The following is a 23,661-nucleotide window of genomic DNA, read 5'->3' on the forward strand; positions in this document are numbered from 1 at the left end:
TTATATTTCAATGAGATCAAAAATCTGGTACCACATAGGTACCTACTATTTTTTACAAAATATCTCCGTGTGGGGATTGGAAACATTTGATTGAATTGATTTTTTTTACAAAATTACGCACACACACTTTGGAAGAAATGTCGATTACAAAGACGTGGCATAATAATAATAATATACAAAGTATCACAATACACTTTATGTATGTATTAGTTTTCAGACTTTCATTTTGATGACATGTCTAGATAAAAAAATACACATAGCATAACCATTGTGAGGTTAGGGTTTTCTCACCTAAACCAGTGCAGTAAAATTTACCTCGTGGTAGTGAATGTTGCAGAGAACAATAAAATAATAACGTCTTATTATATTATAATAAAATTATAGTTAGGTTATGTTAGGTTACAACTACGAAATACCTATTGTAAAATGGACATAAAATTAAGAACGTGTTGTACTACATACTAACGTACCTACCACTGTGTGATAATAGTAGGTAATTAATTATGTATTTTTCTTCAGGCGATTTAAAAATTAAAAACAATAAGTTACAAAAACCTTCAAACTAAAAATGGTTTATGATTAATTATCTTTTGTCGATGTGACGCAATTATAATATTATAATGCCAAAACTTTCACCAAAGTCCATGAACTTAAAACGAAATAGACAGGAACAATTAAATGGTGATTAAAAATTAGTGAAAATTAATTTTAAAAAAAAATACATTGGGTCTGACATAAAGCTTTGAAATGTTAATTATAAACAGTTGTGATTTTTAGATATGTCTTATACCTACCTCTAACTGTTATAAATAGTCCAGAACAGCAAAAAAACGAACGACAAAGAATTTATTATTTGTTTTCCACTTTTGTATTAACAATAAATGTATCAGTGAAATCCTATGGCAGTGACGGAGAGTGGAGGTAAGCTGTAGAGATCCGATATAAAAAGTGCACACTAAATTAATTTGGTCAATCATATTATACATATATATTGTTTTAATTAAACTAACAATACAAATTATTTCAGAATGTTTGTTGATTTTTAAAATTTAATTAAACACTGCCTAAGCCAAACCACAATAGTGGAGGTAAGCTGTGGAGACCTGACAAAAATAGTGCACACTTTGTCAGTCATACTTATTTGTATTCATTAAACTAAAAATACAAAATGTAGACAGTGATGGTTAGTTTTTGATATACAATGACACATACGATGGTCGGGTGGCTAACGCGTCGACTTATAATTTCTTAGGTTCCAGTTTCGAATGCTGGGTCTAGCAAATAAACATAATATTGTATTCAATGTGTGTTTGGAGTCAGAACATGGATATATCTTTTAATACAAACCTCCACTGGCCCGTAATATTAATATGATCTTCTTAAGATCTGACATGGTCAATAAAAAACCAAACCATAATTATTGATAAAAATTCTAAAATATTGCCTTTAAACCATACCCACTTTTATCATAATTTTAAATATTTTATAGGTAAAAGAATATTTTTAATCACTATATAAAACACTATTATCACCTGTTATCATGAATTGCTGCGAAGCAATCACTAAATCACTCGAAAATATAACATATTAGTAGTTAATATTGCGTGGTTGTTGTTGGGTGACCTCAAATAATTTATAATAATAGTTTTAGGAGCACTGGATTAAATGTTTACCATCCCTAACGAATTAAATGTGTCATAAAATTGTGGGCAGGTGCTATTACCTGTGCTTTAATGCATTCTACACTAGGTACACTGCTCGTTTTTGCAATACCTAAAAAAGCCGTTTTGTATATAGGCGTGTAAGTAAGTATTTACCATACTATCAATTTGCGTTGGATGTCAATAAGGATATTCTACATTCTACATTATTTTATTAAAATATTATCTCAGACAATATAGAGTAGGACGTAGGTATACTAAGCTCATAATATACTAAGTTTTGAGATTAGATTTTTGCAAGTACCGAGAGGTAGTTTGACTTTAAAACTAACGAGGAAACACGAGGGTGGACCATGCAGCTTATTATTACATTATTACGTTGGACCTGGAAGACACAAGAATATTGCAAACTGAAACCGACTGACCAGAATGACAAGGATTGTTGGAGACTCCGCGTAGTGACAAAATACTAAGTAAGAACAGACATCGACTAAAAATTTAATAAATGGTATGTATTATAATACTTTTCGTATTGTTTTCTACATTACTGAAGATGATAATCACTAAAATTACAGATATTGTCATCAATTTCCTTCCATTTACATATTTTTATTCTGCTTGATCCGGTTGCTTCAGTTACTTTTCTGTAGTTCTATCATTCTGGAAGCCACGCGCCATCGCAACCTCCTTCTTTCAATGTCACCAGTAATCATTCTTCTCTACAAGCTGCTTCGACATCTTCTCGCAATATGGTTAAAAAATTTTCGAATATGTATTTTGTAGGTAGACGAGAGAAGTTGAGCGAAGTACCTATGTATCACAGGAAACTGTGATTTTAATAACAAACTAAATTATTTTGTCCTCAAACCCCTCCACATTGTTCCAGTGGTGATAATAAGCAGGATTTAGAGCATATTATTTGGAATTTTCAAATTATGTTGACTGAAAGAGAGTCACTATTTGATACATGCATGCAATTGTTGTTGTGATACAATTGACCACGCAGTTCTCGTTTTATAATTCATCTCGTCCATTTTTGGAGAAATTGTTTATCTCACGTGCCCTTCTGTCAACAATTCGTAACATTGTCAAACACTGGTCAATTATAATATAATACTCTAATTATATTATATTCAATAAATATAAATATTTATTTTATTCAACGAATAATTCACAAGATTTGAGAACGTAACATTATATAATTATTATATTGAATAAAAATATTAGCAATTGCAAGTACGCTATAACTACAACACTGACACAATTTGCATGTCATGTATGATTTAAATTCGTCGTAGTTAAGTAGGATACCCGTAGTTTAATTAGTAAAGTGCACGGTCGCGAATCAAGTGGTTACAGATTAGAGTCCCGTCAGGCGTCGTACTTTTATCGAAAAAGGTTTTTCTAGTAGATAATTGAGTATATAATATCTGTGGTGTTTTAGAATTATTATGTATATTCAATATTATAATATATTTTTGTGATATTGTGGCGGTGTGTATTTATTATTGGTGCATTAACGCAATCAAAATAAAATATCGATTTATTATTAAATTTATTCTTTTATGTCATTATTTATCGTAAAAAACAATTTTGGGTCCAATGGAGGACTTAAAAATAAAAATAACTACACAAAAAATAATTAAAAATCCAATCTTGCAGAATGTGACTGACACAATAAAGATGCAAGGCTTTCTTTACCCGCGAACTTTTAGGTCCGTCGTGCCGAGATTGGCAGAAAGAATACGATCTTTGACCGAGTAGACTATAAATCTACCTTGCACTTTACTGCCAAATGAGAGCCAAATTTTAATTAGTCAATTAACGGCTGCATCGTTTGCAAGGATTTGGTGCTGGATATAGTTCAATTTATGAAGAATGAACTGTGTACGACTACAATAATTATATTTAATTTACATATTATTATCTAAGCGCCATTTCAGTGTGCTGTTAATATTTATTTATTGGAGTGTATATTATTATAAGCTACAGTGAGTTTTAGTAGCGACCTTACTATTAGGTAAGGTAACACATTATTATCAAGTCAGGTGAACTTATATTATACTAGAACCATCAGAACATTCAATAATAATAACTGATCACCTACAAAAGCATTGCGTCAATTACCTGTCATTTTTAGCTCCTCTTTAAAATACTGAAAAAGAAGATACGTACGTGAGTTCACGTGACTCTAAAATATGTAAATTTGCAGAAAATAAAAAAAAATCGGTTGTAGTAACTTCAGTATGGTTTTGATATATTATGTATGAACAGTTTTTGCCCATAGTGAAAGCTTACCCTGAAAACGCGTGTCGTGACGTGACAACAATTTGTCGGTCTTGATTTCTTTTTCAGTCCTGTCTATGCGAGATACGCGCATAAATTCTACCATATCGTCACTACCTTTAAACATGTAATCTATGGTGCAGCTGGGTGCAACGAGCGGGCAAACCACTGATAAAATAAAAACCACGAGTTCAAAAACCATACTAACACTACATCTTACGTGAGCGACGTCGGCGAAACGATGAGCGGCGCGCGTAACTCAAACGTATAACCGTATAAACGTACAACCAAAAAAAGACTGTTAGGAACATTTTCACACACGGTTATACGTTTGATTTGCGCGTGCGCTCAACGCTTCGCTGGCTTTCGCCCACGTAAAACGCCCCGTTATAGAACCGATGTCTGACACTTGTATAGATGTTTGGTGGTAAATGAGGTATAAGAGATATAGTCGTTGTTTCTTGGATGTTGTGAGGAGAGTTTATTGATCCGTACAAAATTACAGTACTACTTCGATAAAGATGACAGCGTGAGTTTATAATCGCAGGTAATGATGTACTGGTGAGATCGACGTGATCAAGAGATGTATTATATTATTGAACTGAGAGACTGGACTCGAGTGGAATGACAATTGACTATGTCGAGTGAAAGACTCGTGACGATAGTAGTTTGTTGTGTGACGGACTCGATGAATAAATGGAGATTCATGGATTATCCTTCCAATTTATACAAATGCAGTGCATATATTACAAGAGATATTGTCGCAATTAACAAATCATATCAGACCCTACTGATCTAGTTATGATTGAGGAAATGCTGACAATCATTATTGCCATATTGTTTTGTTTTCACAACAAAACATACATATTATTAAAGTCTGTCACTTATTTAATGCTGAGTGGTATGATTGCTATAAATCTAGCGAGTTATAATTTAATATATTTGATCCTAGGATAAACTGTAATAAGTATTGTACTACATTCTACTTCAGCGAATCTGCATAAATTAATTAGAAATGATACTGCATGCATGTGAATAACTCCAGAATAATATTAATATACGGCAATTTTACCATGTTTTAATAGTGATAAAAGTCATATAGTTAATAAAGTAATTTTCTAGATGTCACAGTCCGGTCCATCAAATTCAACAATATAAATATTAGAAAAAAAACACTAAAAAATATTTGTCATTTCCCCCTACTAAGAATACAAAATAATAGCCTTGGTTTGTAATAAAACTATATTATTCAGTGTTACGTGCAGTAGCGTTGCTCATCTTTCACTGTTAGCACTTTAAATTCAGAGCCCAGTAACAAAGGTAACGATGCATCTCGCATGCAAGGAGACAATTAAAAATTCAATCTCCTATGTCTTACGTCCTCTGAGTGGAAAATACTAATTGAATTCGGAAGATGAGACCATTTTTGCACGTGTAGTTGTGGTTTATTCAATTCAGTCTTTTTGGTATTCTTTATATTACCATTTCAGGTCATACGTTTTACGCTTTCAGGTTTAAATTTTCGTAGAATCTGTTGTTTTAATGCTACACTCTTGGACCCTACACCATGGGATTCGAATCTTGTGGTTGAATTAGATTCAAGTTTTTCTTTCACTTTGTGTGTGTGCATGTGTGATTCTGCAAGGGCAAATCGATCGGAAGTCTCAATAATGTTTCGCATCAAGTCGTATGTATTCGATACAGCAACGCAGTGTATGCCAACGTCTTATACAAGAATAAAACGCGGCACATGGTTGCCACCGATTGTCTGAGGAATAAATGTAAAGCGCTTTTATGATGGAACAACATTTGTTTTGAGTCCAAATATATCGAATCTTTTCCCCGATAGAGCTTTCTATGGTTTTCTTATAAAAATGATGAAGATACTCTCAGTTCGATGTACGTACCATTGTTGTATGAAAGAAAAAACACCAAGCTGTATAATCCGGAGAATTTGTATGGAAATTAGTGATCATGGCGATCCTTCTTTCCAATCACTAGCATAGCTTTAAGCTCCATGTATATATATAAGAAGGCTTTATTCTGTGATTTTGATTTTGCTCTACTTCTTACTAATTTCTGGTTAACAACTATGTACGAGTATACAATTTAATAAAACTAGATACCTACTCATACAGTTTCACGTCGTTAAAAAATAGTTCCAAAAACGATTCTCAGTAATGACACTCAAATCGAGCGGGTCAACAACTCCATCTATCTCGACAACATATTTTTGCCAATAATGGTGGTATGTATGATGAGATTACTCGCAGAACCAAGGTGGAATGCAGCGCTTTTGGGCGCCTGAATCGTATCTTCAAGTGACCTCACATGATGTCTTCAGTGTAAAGTGTTCAACCAACATGGACTCTTATGTAATCATGATGTGAAATTATCATATATATTGAAAAAAATATGATGTTTAATTATGATGTGAAACATGGACTCTTAATTTAAATGAAATGCAAAAATTATATGGCAACGTACATGTTGGGTATAACGCGGAAATACCGCAAAACGATAAAGAGACAGACGAGAGTGCGCGATGTGAGAGGTCACCAAGCAGACAAAATGGCAATAGACTGGACAAAAGTACACTAAACGACCACAATGACTCTATAAAACCCTCTATATCGAAGAACTGATAAAGTTCTGTGGATTTAAATGACAACGTAGAACTAGGCACCGAGAAGAGTGATAGGAGCTAGCAGTGGATCGACCTTATAATGATGCATAGACAATTATTATTATCATATTATAATCGGGAATTCCAACCGAAAATTAATTGAAAATTATGTTTATTTAAACTGACGTTTAATCAAAGTATTCGCATACAAACTACTGATGCTCTTGGATTACTATAATATTATGATAAACTTTATTTTCTCTATTGAACAAAAAAAAACTGAAATAAAATATTGTTTGAATGTAATAAATGTTTTTACACACATAAATACGGCAAAAAATCTTCAAAGTACTCAAAAAATATCATTAAAAACCAACTCTCACTTTTGTAATAGCAAAAATATATGCATACCCACTATATAAGTATTTTTTTATACTCTGATTTATAGTTTTATTACTTTATATATCCGTTCGTAAAAATCGCAAATTACCTGATGCCTGTAACGTTTATAATTTTTCACCTAATGAAACGAATTAATTGCAAAAACGCTCTACATTTTATGATACTCACTGTCATAAATATTAATCATTCCATAATATAATATTTAAAAACTGCTGTATTTATGACGATCAATAGTTTTATAAGTCAACGTACCTGAGTATGACATTTTGAAAGGCAGAGTATCAATATAAATTACTTAGTAAAATTTCCTATATTAGCTCCGCGACACCCAGGGGTTTCACATATATATATATATATATATATACTAAAAGTGCAAAAATGTTATTTGTACGTTTATATCTGGCGGTCGAGATAATAATAATTGCACCAGCTCGCTTTTACTCCCAGATTCTACACATTACATCGACTATGTAGGTATATATGAAAAGCGTTTACTATTATAGTTAAATTAAGTATCCTTAGTAATATCCAAGTAAATGTTGTTAACGCAACATGGTTACACGCGCTGTACGAAAACCTTCTATAACTTTCAATTTAAAGGTAATTAATTAATCTTAAATTCCGAATACTTCTGATTTCTTGGACAAAGCACAGTACGAACCTGTCAGTCATTCAGAGACTGCTGATAATGGAACGGATCTTGACATAATATTTGGGATTTTTTCTGCATTTTTTTTTCATATTTTTCGTCGCATACCGGATAACCTGGGAATGCTAAGCACAGGATGAGCATTGGCGCGCTCAAGCGACCAAGTAAAGGAGCTGACTGGGGCTGCCCTGAGAGAAGCTGAGGATTGAGAGGAGTTGAAAATCTTAGTCGCTAAAAATGACAGAATATCAAGGTGGTCACGATCCTTAGCTACGTGGGAACCACGAAGAAGAGAGAATCTTGGATTTAGATTTTATCGTCGTCCACACATTTTCTTATAAATATCTACATTCTACACTATGCTAAAAATATTTGTGAAGTTTCGCAGTTTTACAGAATATAAAATAAATTATAGAAAATGCTTCCGTCACTAAAATTAATAGGGAAACGATGGTCTAGTATAAAGGAATATTTGCAAGTATTTGGTGTTACTATCAAATTAAATGTACTTTATGATCGTGCATATTTGTATGTAACCAAAATTTACAAACAATATTATTGTTTGCGGGAAGATGTATGTCGGGATGTACTAAGGCGTAAATCGTAAATAAATTTATAAACAAAAAATATGTTTTATATAGAAGAGTTAATCTCAGAGGGTTTGTTTCACTATAATAATTAAAACCAGGGATTCGGGGAGATTATATTCAATATATATATCGCTTTTCACACGAGATACAACTGATGCAAATGAAGTACCTAACAATTATTATTATCAATATTTCACGGGCACGTACACTTTGGTGCGAAAAGATGGCAAATTAAATTCGGACGGACGCGCCGGAGTGACGATCAAGGGCTAGTTCCCGACTAACCAATCTATATCCTTCCAGCCTTATTTTTCACTATTTCTATTTTACTTTCTCAGGGCCGTATGTATAAGATTCCGAAATTCTTTATAAGCTATTTAACCGATTTTCCACCATATAGCGTATAGCACTGTTTGTGACGTAAGCAATCTGACGTCACACGTCATTCAAAATGGCTGTTTTATATGTCACTTTCAAATGTAATTTTAATAATGCATTCGTTGCAACAAACGTTTGCTTGAGGCCCTCGTTCATTTTGTAGACTCTGTAAAACATTTGCGAACTTTAAAAACAGTTCCTAGTCGTGCTGTTTATTCATTTCATTCATTCATTTATTCTTATTCCATTTTGATCTATATATCTCATAATAGAAGTGATTGAAGTGAAGTTAGTCATAATATAACTGTATGTATTGCCACCAAATGGAAATGTTTACTGGGAATACTCTATCCTTTCGTACAATAGAATTATAAAATAAATGTGATAAAATAACTGATAAATTATTTAAGGTTCATAATAATTATTAAATTTATATGGCACCGTTCGCACACTTTCAGACACATTTACAATTTCAAAATTTTAAATTAATGGTTTGCCATTATATGGACGCCATGACACATTATGACGTCACATCGTGACGTTGCTAACCAACGGATTACATTTGTACTCATGCATACAAATGAGCAGTATTTAGCCTATAAAGTATTTGGGAATCTCATGCATACGACCCTCAATTCTGTCTATTACAGGATTATTGATGAGGGATTTAGGCATTGAACCATTATTTGGTATCAGTTTATCAACATTATCATATTATATTTGCCATTATAATTTTCACTATGGATCCATAAGAATAAAATTAAGTAGGTACAACGTTATTATTATGAATTTATGTGGGTCTATTCTATACTTATCGAACACTAAATTGATAAATAGTATCAAACTTAGGGTAGGTTTGTATCAAAATATTAGCACTTATTGTAACAATTACACGAAGCTGGTTTTTATTGTTGCAATAAGTGCGATATTTTAACAGCAGCAAGATATGTGCTGTTAAAATATAGCACTTATTGCAACAATAAAAACCAGCTTCGTGTAATTGTTACAATAAGTGCTAATATTTTGATACAAACCTACCCTAAGTTTGATAATATTTATCACTTTATCACTTTAGCGGTCGATAAGCATAGAATAGACCCAATGAATCTCTTATTGATTACAATATTCAGTGTAATAAATATTTACTAAGTATAGATAGGTACCTACATAATACAATATTTTAAACAAAAAATGAATATGCAAAGTAATTGAATAATAACCATTAAAATGCATCAAATATGAATTCTTGTAAAACATAATAATATAATAATGATGATACAAAAATTTTATCTACAGTTTGGCTGAAACTAATTCAGTTTTAATTACTGAGTTGGACAGGGGTATATTATTTATTGGACATTTTTTATTCAGACTTTTACCGAGCATTCCGATGATTCTATTAGCTTGATTGAGTTGTTCGCGCATCTGAGTGACTTGGAAAACAATTCGCCGCCGGAATATTAATCGACACCATTCAATATTCTCATTCTAATCCTTTTTTGCGGGCAATCTGTATAAACTACTTGGCATTCTCCTGGTTTAGTAGTAGCACATTGGTTCAGAATGTGCTACCTTATTTTGACTTGTATAATAAATTTATCAAGCCAATAAGAAATAGATACCTATGTAGGTATTTGATTAAAATATAGCTTTACGTTTACAATGTTTATTCTGATATTTTTTTAAACCATTTAGATAACTAAAATATGTGAAATTATAGATGCGACAAATATCTGAAAAGTTCAAGGTGAGTGACGACTAATGACGGTGCAGTAGTTGCGTGGCGCTCGCATAAGTTTGGTTTGCTAGTGCTTTTCAGTATCCAGCTTCGGGCTTTGTCAACATTATTTCGAGAGAGTGAGAATTATCAAGTCATTTAAACTATCGCACAATCGTCGCATCTACTGTTAGCATACACGTGACATTATTCGATGGGATCGAAACGTTCGAAGTGCAATAATGCAGAGGCCAGCAGATTTCTCAATTGAAAACTTCATCAAAATAACTCGCAATTTACCGAATATTCATGCATATAATTAGCAAGTCATAGTTGATGAGCTAGTCAGTCTAAATACCTATTAATTTCAATCTTAATATCAGTCCGATCAGTAAGCTTCGTGTTAGTCGCTTCCTTCGCACAGCATTCGATTCCACCGAGCTCGGACCTCGGAACAGTATCATATGCAGTGGCGGCTCGTGGATAAGATATTTAGGAGTGCTGTGGTTGATTAAAAATAAAAATAAATTTTTATTTGGATTATATTACTATTCACATCAACATTAAATATAAATAATTAATTATATTAATAATTAAAATAAAGAACTTTGCATAAATTGCTTGCAGAAATAAATTTTAACAATATTAATAAATCATTATAGCTATATTTCTTTCCTAAACGGATAAATACTGAAAACAGACTGTCTGACCGGCAGTACGAAGCTGCGAGCACCGCTGCCCGCGCCCCTCTATCGCCCACTCGAGAATATTCTATTGAAATCGGTACTGTGCAAAATCAAGTACCTACCGCGCTGTATGATAATATTATTGGACATTGGATGTATCGATGCGCGGGCGAGCTGATTACACGCTCAATAATATTGATATTTTCATATCATCGTATTGTAACATAACGCTCTTGTACCGACTGTTTATGCTGCAAATAAAACTCGCTCTTCTATATATCGGAGCAACCACCAAATCTCGACTTCTCATCTTTCCTCTTGACGACTCTCCATCTACACCCCCTGCTCATCTCTTAACACAGCAGTCTCGTCCCTCAACAACGAGACCCGCAAAAACTCTGATTTGAAAACAACGTGTTTGAATTGCCGTCGTGTAAGTCACGTGTATGTCAATGTTGTATTGTGGAAGGATCAAATGCTACTTGGTTAATACATGCGTATTTTCTATACTCCACTAAACAAGTCTTGTGGCACAGTCGAAAAGATTTCAGTCCAGTCCAATAAGAAGAAATTTCTTCGGTGACTTTATTTAATTCATTGATTATTTTCGGACTGCCTTTCTACAAGGCATGCTCACTTTTCGCTCTCTTGAATCTCGTAGGTTTTTTCTGCTATTGAAACACTTTTGCCTGTTATCGCGAGAATGATTTCCAATCCAGGTGTTCTAAAGAATTTGAATTTACAAGGCAAGCCTATCAGGAACCATTAGCGAGGGGTGCAAGACTAGTCAATGCGCTCCCCAAAGACGAAGACATTTTCGGTACCGTACTACAATATATTTTGTATTCGAAATTTTAATTTTCTGTATAAAATTGTACTTTTTTTCTTTATTACTATTATATACTTAAATATAATATGATTCTCTTCTTCTCTCTTGTGAGGGTAATATTTTTTATAATTTAAATCTCATGTTGTGAACGCCTTGAATTTAGATTTGTTATGTCCACAGCGTTTTGTTTCCTTAAATAAATAAATAAATAGTGAACTTGGCAAAACTATTCTTTTATCTAATTTGTCAAAAAAAATCTATTTTTCTTTAGCATGCAGAATTGTTCGCTCGTTTCGAACCAGTCTGTACCTACCTAGTACAGCCTGTTCATAAAATAGCGCATAGAAGCGAGATGCAATCCTCCGTTAATTATGGCAATGGAAAGTATGGCGAGGAATTTAAATGGGAGCGCATTGCAAAAAATTAATTCCAGAACTGAATCTATAACTATCTACGAAATATTCATTATGAAAATACAATCAGTGCTTTGAAAATACAAGACGGAGGAGGTATTAACAAAAGGGTTAATTATTATTATGACTTCTTGGTATTGAACTAACTAGCTATTGTCTATAAAAGTATAGTGAACTATAGAGAAGGGTTGGTGAAACTTTTTCGACAAATTAATGTATCAATTTTTAAGCAAAAATAACCCAGTGAATAAATTATATAAGCATTGCTTGCATCAATTGTAACTATTGGGGGGTTGGCAGGGTTCTAACCTGGAGGCCCGGCATGAAGGTCGACCAGTTAAGTGAGATACATAGACACTACAAATTTGCTCTAATTGTAATAAAAGTCGCCTGCGGCGCTATTTTACTTAAATATAATGTATACATTTTAAAATATGTGGCTGTGCGATGTAATTTGATAAAGTATGCATTATATAATTAAATGATAATTCACGTCTAGAATTTTATTTTATAATATTGTGTCTCCTGCCTAAAGCAAATGGTTATTTATTCAATATAGCGAATGGTCGCATGTTACTTGGCTACCATAAAAGGGGTTGTGATCAGTGCTTTATAATAAGACTTCCAGTGCCGACAACGCAACTATTCAAATGGATTTATTAAAAATAGAAAAAATCGCTAACACCTTTAATTGGACAAAGTTATGCAAAAAGTAGCCAGTCCACAAAAAATAAAAAAAAACATATGATATAGATCAGATGCGAGAAGGTTTTCTCTGCGTTCTGCTGAAAATAGCCAAGCCGCAAATAAAATACTATTTACAATTTTACATTTTATCATGTTGTTGCTAAAGTGACATTATCTTCTCGACATTATTGTGGACTGGCTACATTCTGCATACCTACGTTCAATTATACCTCGTAGAACCGTGGGGTTTGGCGGAATACCATTTGGGAAACTCTACTGTAGAATTTCAAACTGCCCTTAACCTTAGCGATAGATATGGGGCCCGCCAAATATCCTAGCCTGGGGGCCCGCTTCAGGATGTGGGCGCCATGACTGTAGGTATTTAACACTTAGTATAGCGTCACTTTATGTTTATATTGTCTAAAGTTGTCTATTATAACACGTTTATTTTTTAATTTATCAACAGATTGTATAAATTAAATAAAAATTCCAATAAAACGCATTTTTTGTAGTTAATGACGGTAGCTAACTTATGATTTATTTATTGATGTAGGTATATATAGCCACCTACTAAATCTCAATACTTCAAAACATACCATAATAATAATAATAACACTAGTATTTTGATAACAATAGAATAACTACTAAACGGCCTTGTAAACAGAAGTAAAAAAATCACAATGCACTTTATTGTTACAAAGTATTTTTCGGAATAATCATACTGTTTTATTGATTTATTTACGATATAAAAAATCTATAATTATTGCTTCCGAATAAGTAACATAATTTTTATTGTGTTTTTTTTTTGTATTTTTAACGAAAACATGCATTTTAACACAAAGGAACCACTTAATTTATAAAGCCGTTTATTCTATTGAACATATCACCTTGTAGGTTTGAATTCAATTGGGTGTATTTTTTTTGTGATATACCTTCCTACGTGAATCGTCCTTGATCGTAGGAACAAAATGCAATTATTATTTCACAAGAAGTGAGTGCAGCAATGGCATAACAATAAGCCAGTTATTATGATAAAAAAGGAATTATGCCTCAATGAAATTCATTGTTGCTATAATTTAGGTGTTTTATTTATATATTGATAGTAATACAGGGTCACCCTAAAATATCATTCACTGTTTCCTTATTATGGTTTGCTTTAAAAAAAAAATTATATATTCACATTCGATTAGATTAGATAATTGATCGCAGATTTATAACTATGTTATATTTTTATATCATTCTTATTATTTTCAAAATTTTATTATTAAACCAAGAGATGTCACGGAGAGTTGAAGCTTTCGAGATGTGGCTGCAGTGACGTCCCTATATAAAATGCCGCCCCTAGCCAGCGCCAAAATGCCGCCTCATTTTTTTATATAGAATATTTATTACCCTTTCATTTGTCCAATATCTAAAAAATGTGTTGTATGGATACCTTACAAACAAAATATCAGACTAATTTATTATTCGCAAATCTGCTCGCGTCGTTTCTGGTCACCAAGAACGTCGAAGGGCAACGGAAGTAAACTTGATATCGCGAAATCGATAAAACCAGTGAGCTGATTTTTTAATGGAAATATATTTTCGTTATTACTAAGTTTAGATAGCTAAACTCAACTGTGCAAACTACCGTGGCATCTCTCTTTTTCCTACTGCATACAAAGTTCTGTCGAACATTATTCTCGAAAGAATTCTACCATATGCCGAAAACATTCTTGGTGACTACCAACGCGGCTTTAGACGAAACCGCAGTACTACCGATCAAATCTTTACACTGCGCCAAATCTTTGAAAAGAAATGGGAATACGCCCAAGATGTACACTGTCTCTTTGTAGATTTTAAAACCGCATATGACTCTATTGATAGAGAAGCTCTCTGGAATATATTGAAAGAATTTGAAATACCGTCAAAACTTATAAATATAATAAAAGTATGCATGGACGGATCCAGAAGTAGAATTCATATGCAAGGTAGTATATCAGAATCTTTTGAGGTGACAGCAGGACTAAAACAAGGCGACTCCTTATCACCAATGCTGTTCAACTTAGCTTTAGAGAAAGCCGTTAGAGAAGCTCTGAAAGCAGAAGGTGGAGTTACCCTGAATGGGTCCCATAAAATATTGGGCTACGCAGATGATTTGGTGGTGCTCGGAGAATCTGAAGAAGAAGTCAGAGATATTTTCACTCCTCTGGAGGACACAGCGAAAAGGTTGAACCTACGAGTAAATGTGGGAAAGACCAAGTATTTGAAAATGACAAGATGCATTGAACCCTCTGGAAACACTGGAATAAGAAACTCCTCGTTCGAGAGAACCTCTCTCTTCAAGTACTTGGGCTCCAACATTACCTCTAAAAATGAAATGTCCCTAGAGCTCTCTGACCGACTGAGAAGTGGAAATGCAGCGTACTTCGCGCTGAGTCGTCTGTTCAGGTCCAAAATGCTGTCCATCAAAACGAAATTCCGGGTGTATAACATGGTCATCAAGCCAATCGTCATGTATGGATGTGAAACGTGGGGTTTAACAGAAAAACAAGAAAAGGCGCTCCAAGTGTTTGAAAACAGAATCATCCGGAGAATACTTGGACCCGTCAATGAGAACCACCGGTGGCGCATCCGCACAAACGCTGAGCTCTTCGACCGATACCAACCTAGAATCACTAATATTCTGAGGTCAAGAAGGCTCAGATGGGCGGGCCACGTTGTACGATCTGAAAGATCTAGAACTCTCTATAGGATTTACAAAGGCACACCAGCTGGCACTAGACCTCTTGGCCGCCCTCGACGGAGATGGGCGGACAACATTCAAAGGGATGCGGAAAGGCTGGGGATAGTCAACTGGGAAGAGAGAGCGCTAGACAGAGATGCCTGGAGAAACGTTGTGCAGTCGGCCATGGACCTGAACGGCCCCTAGCGCCAGTTTAATAATAATAATTTCTATATATTCCAAATGATTCTCCTCGATTTGCCGCCCTTCGAGTAACTGCCGCCCCCAAGCGACGCTCAATCTGCCGACCCCCACGGAACGTCACTGTGTGGCTGTATTGACGCATCCCCAAATTCCTTGGACTGACCGGGTGATAAATGTTGAAGCTCTAAATCGAACAGGAAAGGACCAAGAAGTTCGACGTAGTAACAAAACCAGGAAACTATAGTACCTCGGCCACATTACGAGGACAAAAGTACAGCAATTCCCCAACTTGTCATTCAAGGAAAGATCAATGGTAAGCGTATCAGATGATGAAGCCGCATTTTGTGGCTAGAGAACCTCCATGATTGGTACGACTCCACTGAATTGTTCAGGGTAGCAGATGACAAATCTAAGACCTCCGCTAAGGAATGGCACAATAGGAAGAAGAATTATTTGAGGAATTAACAAAAAAAAAAAACTATTATATCGTTTTATTCAAATTTCTAATGAATGTGATCCAATATTTCATGTTATCAAATGTTAATTACTTAAAATAAAACACAAATTTCTAATATGTAATTAAAAAATCATTAGGTCCGCTTTCCTCAATTATTAATGTGACATTGTTAACTGATATGACTGACATCATTAGTTGACATTGTCCCATTGAATCGGACAAAACTGGTCCTGATGATTATTAAATAATGTAGAAGAAGTAATAAATATATTTTTTTAGTATTTGAATTAATACAATCTATTTCCAACAACAAGTTGACAGGTTTGCACCATTAATGAAAATAAATACCATTTGTGGTAAAATTTTTAATGTCATAGTAAGAAACCTCTTCACTAGGCGGCGTAGGATTGTAGAGCCAATTATGAATTAATTTAATAATTATTTAGTTTCTTCAGTTTCGCAGTAGGTAATTTGAATAAATTTATTGACAATTGACAAATAAATTATTTATCCCGATACGTTTAATTCCGGCGATAGTGTTCAACCTTTACAAAACTTATATTAAATAATTGACATGCAATCTCAGACCAATAAGGAATATAAAATTATGTCTAATACTTTAAAAATAGGTATTTGAATTGGGTAGGTATATGATCATTGCACAAGAACTTTTTCTAATACTTTTCATAAAATTATCGCTCATTATTTCGTATTTTGTGAATACCAAAAATAATATGTCCGTTACTTTTACAGTGATCCAGAACCATTTGGATTAACTTGGTTGTTAATAATTTAACTCGACTTAGTTATGTGTATAATGTTTTTTTAATTGGGTCCTGCTATATTATGACGTATTATTATGTATGGATACGCGACGAATTATATGTTGCCGATATTGGCCTTTTAAAGATAGGCGCGTATCTAAGGGACTTACGTGTATAAGTATGGTTCTGCATCGCGCATTGGTGATGGAGCACACTACAAGAACTTTACGCTGTGAGCAAAGCAAGTGCTTTTTACGCCCGAATCGCATCGCACGGTCCCTCGTAATGTGCTTTGGCTGTTAGGCTATTTGTGACCAATAATAAAATATGTTAAATTCATTTTAAAGCCATTTGAAAAACATAACACTGTGTTAAGTACTCACTCTCTATTTGTGTATCGATTTTTTTACACTTCAGTAAGTATATTATATTTTTTGCAGTTTACAATATCATTTTTGAAACAGCCTATAGGTGTCTGTCAAATGTTCGTTTGTTTTGGTCTGTAGTCCAGAGTCTAGATAACCTTTTTTGAAATAAAACTAAAAATAGCAAGGTCACACATAATAATTAGCTGTATTGTATCAGGTAACCACGACGTAAGTTTGATTAATAAATAACATGACTCAGGATTTAACTGCATAATTCAGTCATTCTAAAACTGTGGAAGTAGTATCCTTTTTTATTCCATCAACCTCAAATCCCCAATTATTGTCACAAGACCACCATTCATGATCGACCGTGATGAGAGTTAAGTTGGTCAGCTCGAGTGACATCAAGAAAGCGGTCGCGTTGCGGGCTTCTGATAGCTTAACCATCGTTAACTACCGAGTGACTCAAAACGTATCTGTTCGACCTTCGTTGCACTAAATCTGTTACGGTTTGAGTGAACGTCGCGTCTATATCATTTATCCTGAACTTATCATCATAATTTATCAACCTCATATAATATCAACCATCAAAAGTGTACCGACAGTTTACCAGTGCGTAAGTGAGTGAAGAACGAGCCCCAGCCAGCGCGCCAGCCCTCTCAGCATAAAGGTCAGTGTCTGGCATCCTTTGTAAACCCCCTTCCCTTCCCTAGATCCGTAATTCACCAACCACCAGCATCACCATCAAATTACAGTCCACTGCTAAAAGCCCCATCCCCCGCATTAACTTTAACAATATTGAGTAAGACTAGAAAAACATATCCACCCCGGAGTCAGTTTCTCTCAAAGTCCTCAACAGACTATTAATCATGTTAGGGCGCACTCCAAATAATGACGTGGTTAAATGAGGTATCCCTAATAAATGACATCGTATGCGAGTGCAGTGAAATTCAAAGCATTTAACACCTGTTTTCGTGCAATACATACTGAGTAAAATGCAATTTCAAATGACATTCTAATTAGTATAACCTTGTACACATCTTTTATCCATTTAACATATAACATAAATAAAAAATAGAATGTAATTTATTGTAATAATTTACTGTTTCAATAAATTTTGAGAACCATTTTAGTGGTAGATTTAAATGATAGCCGGTAGAGGTCATCGCGGAACGGTTGTAAATATGGTTTTTAGTGTCTGAAAATGGCGATCGGAAATTGAACAAAAAATACATAGTTACGTGATTCCAACTCGAGCTACTATCTATCCATCTATTTATGCTAGTTCCAAGGCCGTCGTAAATTCTACATCCTATTTCATTTGGTACATCTTTGATAAAATATTACATCGTCCAATTATTATAACACCTACAAGTTTTGAAACCCTGTAATAATTTTTGGAACGGCGTTTTTTTTTTAATTTAGAACAACATCTAAAAATAATTACAAGATAAAAAGAACTTTTTATATACAACGTTTTAAAATTTTCTGTTGAATCATATAAACTTGGCTTGACTAGCTTAAACGATCAAAAAAAATGTACTTAAAGAAATAATACTGAAATGTCATATTGATTTTCATAGTAACGCACGTATATATTAATATTAATAATTTAGTTGCTAGGACCCACTTAGCAACCAATAATAGTTTCACTTTTTACGGATTTCTTCCGAAATAACTTTTCATACAAAACAGAATTAACTGAAAATGAAATCAATTCTACTTAAAGATGGCTAAAAGTATTAAAAAATGCATTGGCATCGTGTTCTGATATTTTCTAAAAGTTTCAAATGTCTAGCTAGTCGGGAAGTTAGTTAAAAATCGATTGCAAGATTTGTACCGGACAAACAACCACCGGACAAATAAGAATACGAGCTAAGAAAAACGTTATAATAATAAAAATCAATGAATACAAGGTACAGACCTACAAACTTATCTGAAGAATGGGATGGGGGAGCCACTGTCAAAAACTACCCAATCAAGACTCGTAACTGAAAAAAATCTGATATTCGAATGAAATTTTCAAAATGGCGTCCTATGGTAGTTCGTTGTTCCATTTTTGGCCATTCTACAGATAAGTTTGTAGGTATGTTGTGAATACTTGCCTGAAATAAATGAAGCATTCGGCGATAAAATAATAATGATACTTAGTATGAAATGGGTATAACTAAGTGTCATACAATTAAATTTAGCCTAGTATGTAATTAATTCGTGCGCAGTAGAAGAAAACGCAAACTGCGCAATTTCAAGGTTATGTGAGTTGTTCCACTTATCTATTTTAACTTTAAAAAACGTGAGATATGTACTGAATATATCAAAGAAAAATAAATAAACACATATCTTTCTCTTACCAGGTAAATGTTTAATCCAATTAAGTTACTGACTCCAGTTATTTTCAAATTAATATATCGTCTGTACACGTGCATGGATTTACTGGCAGCAATAGTGCATATTTTAAGCTATCGTGAGAATAACTGTTTAAACGTAAAAGTGCTGACTGTCTCTCCAATCTCAATCTTCAAGAGTAAGCTAGACGCGATGTTGTCATTTTATGATACTATTTGACAGGTAGTGAAAATCGGTTAACCTCCAAAATAAGTATACTTCATTTTTTTGCCGGCAGGTTTGCCATTATCATTCTACTGCGCATGCGCAGATCGAAAATATCCCTACTGTACATAAAAATTCAGAAGCTTCCAATATTTTTTGATTCATGCATGCAAGCCTGCAACTGCATGATAATACATGTTTACCCATACATTTTCTTGTTATGGCCGCGATAATACTTCCTTTCAACAGTAAATCCATACACGTGAAAACGGAGTATTATGTTCTACACAGGGAACAGAGAATTAATCTATTCTGTGGTTTTACATTTTTTATTATATTATGTAGGTATTTAGCTTTTCAATACTAACAATTTTAAAAATCTTGTGTACATTATATTATGTATTTAAACAACAAGGTATTTTAAAATATGATGTTTAAACCTCAGATAAGGTATCTTGGAAACCTACTTAAAAATATTTATTGAATAATTGAAAACTCATACATTTTTGTTTTATGCGATAAAGTGATATCATAGAGGTATTAAATAAAAAGAGGGGCAAGCAATCAGCTTTCTCATACAACTGAATGAAGCAGGCCAACGATAACCGACAACTTACGAGAAATAGCGACGCGATAAAAAAAATGCAGGGCATCACGGAGAATTTACTTTGGTCATTATAAAGTACCCATATAATATAATGTTAACGTGGAAATTTTGCCGAAAATTGATTACCAGCCTGCCTCACCATACTTGCCTGCTTCACCATACTTTCATATAACCTGCCGCCCCTAGAGTGATATACTTAATATAATTTTTAGCATATTATAAAGCTTATGTAACTAAATCTATCAAATTAATAGTAATTTCTAATTTAGGAGGAAAAATAATAAATGGGTATCATGTAATATAGCATAGTAATAACATTAAAAACTAATTTTTAAATATGTCTGGTTGTAAAATGTTAGAAAATCCCAGGGTATTGATTATAAATTCGATAGCTTAAAGCAAAGACAACAATTTGATTTATTAAATTAATGATACCTACTTTTAATATTCATTTCATATAAAGATAAAATCAGAGAGATTGATAATTAAAAATATAAAAAATAATGTTCAAAATAACTCTCGCTACACTACGATAGTTTTTTGGCGTTTTACGAAAAATAGTAACGTGGGAATTTGTTTGTTGGCTTCGCTTCATTTCGAGCCTTGTTTATATGTACATTATCGGGAGAAAAAAAATCCTTTTGATATTATATGCAATACGAAGCATTTTATTCATTTTGCATCAATCCACTCAAAAACGAATGGGTAAAATATTCGAAATTCAAACACAGGCAAAAAAGTTACAAAGCAATCTGTTATTGGAATAAAATTGATCGTTTGAAGTGCATATCAAAAAGTCCGCGAACGATAAAAGTACCAACAGTGGATTGCGAAATCGACTCATGCAACCGTATTTAATGAATATTGAATTCTATTTTATAACCCCCCTTGTAAATCACATAATACTCTTATCTTTCTTTGCGGAACAAATAATCGAAACCCTTTATTTGCTCGTCGATTTTAATTAACACCTTCACGCCAATAATAATCATTTCTTCTAGTAAAAAATTAATTACAATAATTATCAGTATTATCTAAATTTACTCTCACTCTATCCAGTGTTTCCATGAAGCTATTCTATGCAGTGGGTATGTCCAACTTTGACAGTAAACTGACGTTTAGTGGTCATATAGATACCATTTGTAAAAAGGCGCTAAAGATATTGGGCTTTGTCTTGCGTACTTCCCGGGTCTTTTCGGATGTTACGGTAATAAAAATGCTCTATAACTCCTTAGTTAGAAGCAGGCTTGAGAGTGCGTCTATCGTTTGGGCCCCGCATCAGTTGAAGTACGGCCTTATGGTGGAGAAAGTCCAAAATAAATTTTTGAGACTCCTTTACTCTCGGCTGTATGGATATTATCCGTGGCTCTATCCGACTGATTTTCTCTTAGGGATGCTTACATAATGTGGCTTAAAATTTAGAAGGGATCTTAATTTTTTCAGACTTATACGCGGCGTAAATGTGAAATCTGCCATTCTTGGTGGTGTTGGCTTGTGTGTCTCTGATAATTAGGAATGGAGGGCATCCGTTGTTTTTTCTCCCACGGTGCAGAACTAACGTGCCATTAGTAATGCCAATTGGGAGGGCAATAACCATGTTTAAAGAAATCGCTTCGGATATTGATATATTCCACTTACGTGAGGGTGAATTTCAGTGGACGTTGTTTTACAAGTTTTTAAGATAGGGTCTATCAAAGTTCACTCTGTGTGCTTCCATCTACTTTTATTTTGTGATTTTATTCATTTTCTTATTTTATTACTTATACACTTACACTTCTCTGTATTTTTATTTTTAAAAATTATTAATAGTTATTTTATGTCATGTCATGAACGTTTTGAATTTATAATTTGTTATGTTCATTATATGTAAAATAAATAAATTTCATTTGATTTGATTTGAACTTCAAGCAGGCTGTGATCTATTACCCAGCATCAAAATGGCAGTGATATTCTTTCGGGCAATCATTACATTCATCGGCAAACTATTATCATACTGTGCAAAGAGCCTACTGCACGACGCTAAGTGGAAACTATGGCTCAGTTTAAAGCGACTGACCGTGAGTAGTGCAATACGAATCAAGTGATATGACGAGGTCACACGTACTTCCTCGCGGTTAATTTGAAAACTACTTTCACGTTAACTGGTTAGGAAAGTACAGGTCTCTCAGCCAGAGTTGGTGCGAACACAGATACAAAAGATTGTGTGTATTGGTGCATTTCTGAGGCAAAGGCATTGCATTAGGTCTACGAGAAACAGCCGTGTGTTTTGCTTACGCCTACATAATGCGCTTATACCGAAAAGAGGACAACATGCGTATACGTTGATTTCGATTTAAAAAATTGAAACATCCTTTTTGTAAACAATGCGTATGTGTGAGTATTGCTTCGCCTCAACTCTTGTTACAACACCTATACACACAACAATGGTCTCAAAATCTCAATGACATCACATTAAATTACAACTAAATATACATGCTTGTTACATTTTTATGTGTCGGTTCCTATGGAGCTATGCAGCAATTAACGCGTAGGACATGCCTGCTGTACAGTATCAAAAGTTCCATACTGGAGAATATTCTTTTCGTGGTTTCGTGCCCGGGAAGTCCTGCTCGGACCACATAAGCATTATGTAGCAGTATCAAGAGCAGATAATACCACACGTTTGCTTCTTGTGCATTATGAGAAGGCATTTGTTAGCTCTCATTGTTCATTAAGCAGAATTTTCTGGGCTGTGACAGAAATTGGTCGCCGTTATAAGTTATCTCTCTGCACAAACACCGAGTGCCGCATGCATGGGATTAGCCAGAACATCTTCCAACCTCTTCAAAATCACGTAAGGAGTCAGGCAAGGCGGGGTATTTGGCCCATTTCTTTTTATTGTCATGATGGATTTCATAAGACGATTAACTCCGTCAGTGGGAAACGCACACTTCATGATAATGCAAGCGATCCATGAGAAGAGAAAATGTGCGATTTGGAGTAAGTAATATGTGAGCTTTATGAAGACTTTAGAGTTTAGAAACTCTAGCACTAGTGAACTTCGGGGGACTAAATCAAATATTTGACATTTAAACATTCTATGA

This window comes from Rhyacophila brunnea, unplaced genomic scaffold (assembly GCF_057557595.1).
Source record: "Rhyacophila brunnea isolate RB1 unplaced genomic scaffold, BYU_Rbru_1.0 scaffold_14, whole genome shotgun sequence".
Classification (NCBI taxonomy): domain Eukaryota; kingdom Metazoa; phylum Arthropoda; class Insecta; order Trichoptera; family Rhyacophilidae; genus Rhyacophila; species Rhyacophila brunnea.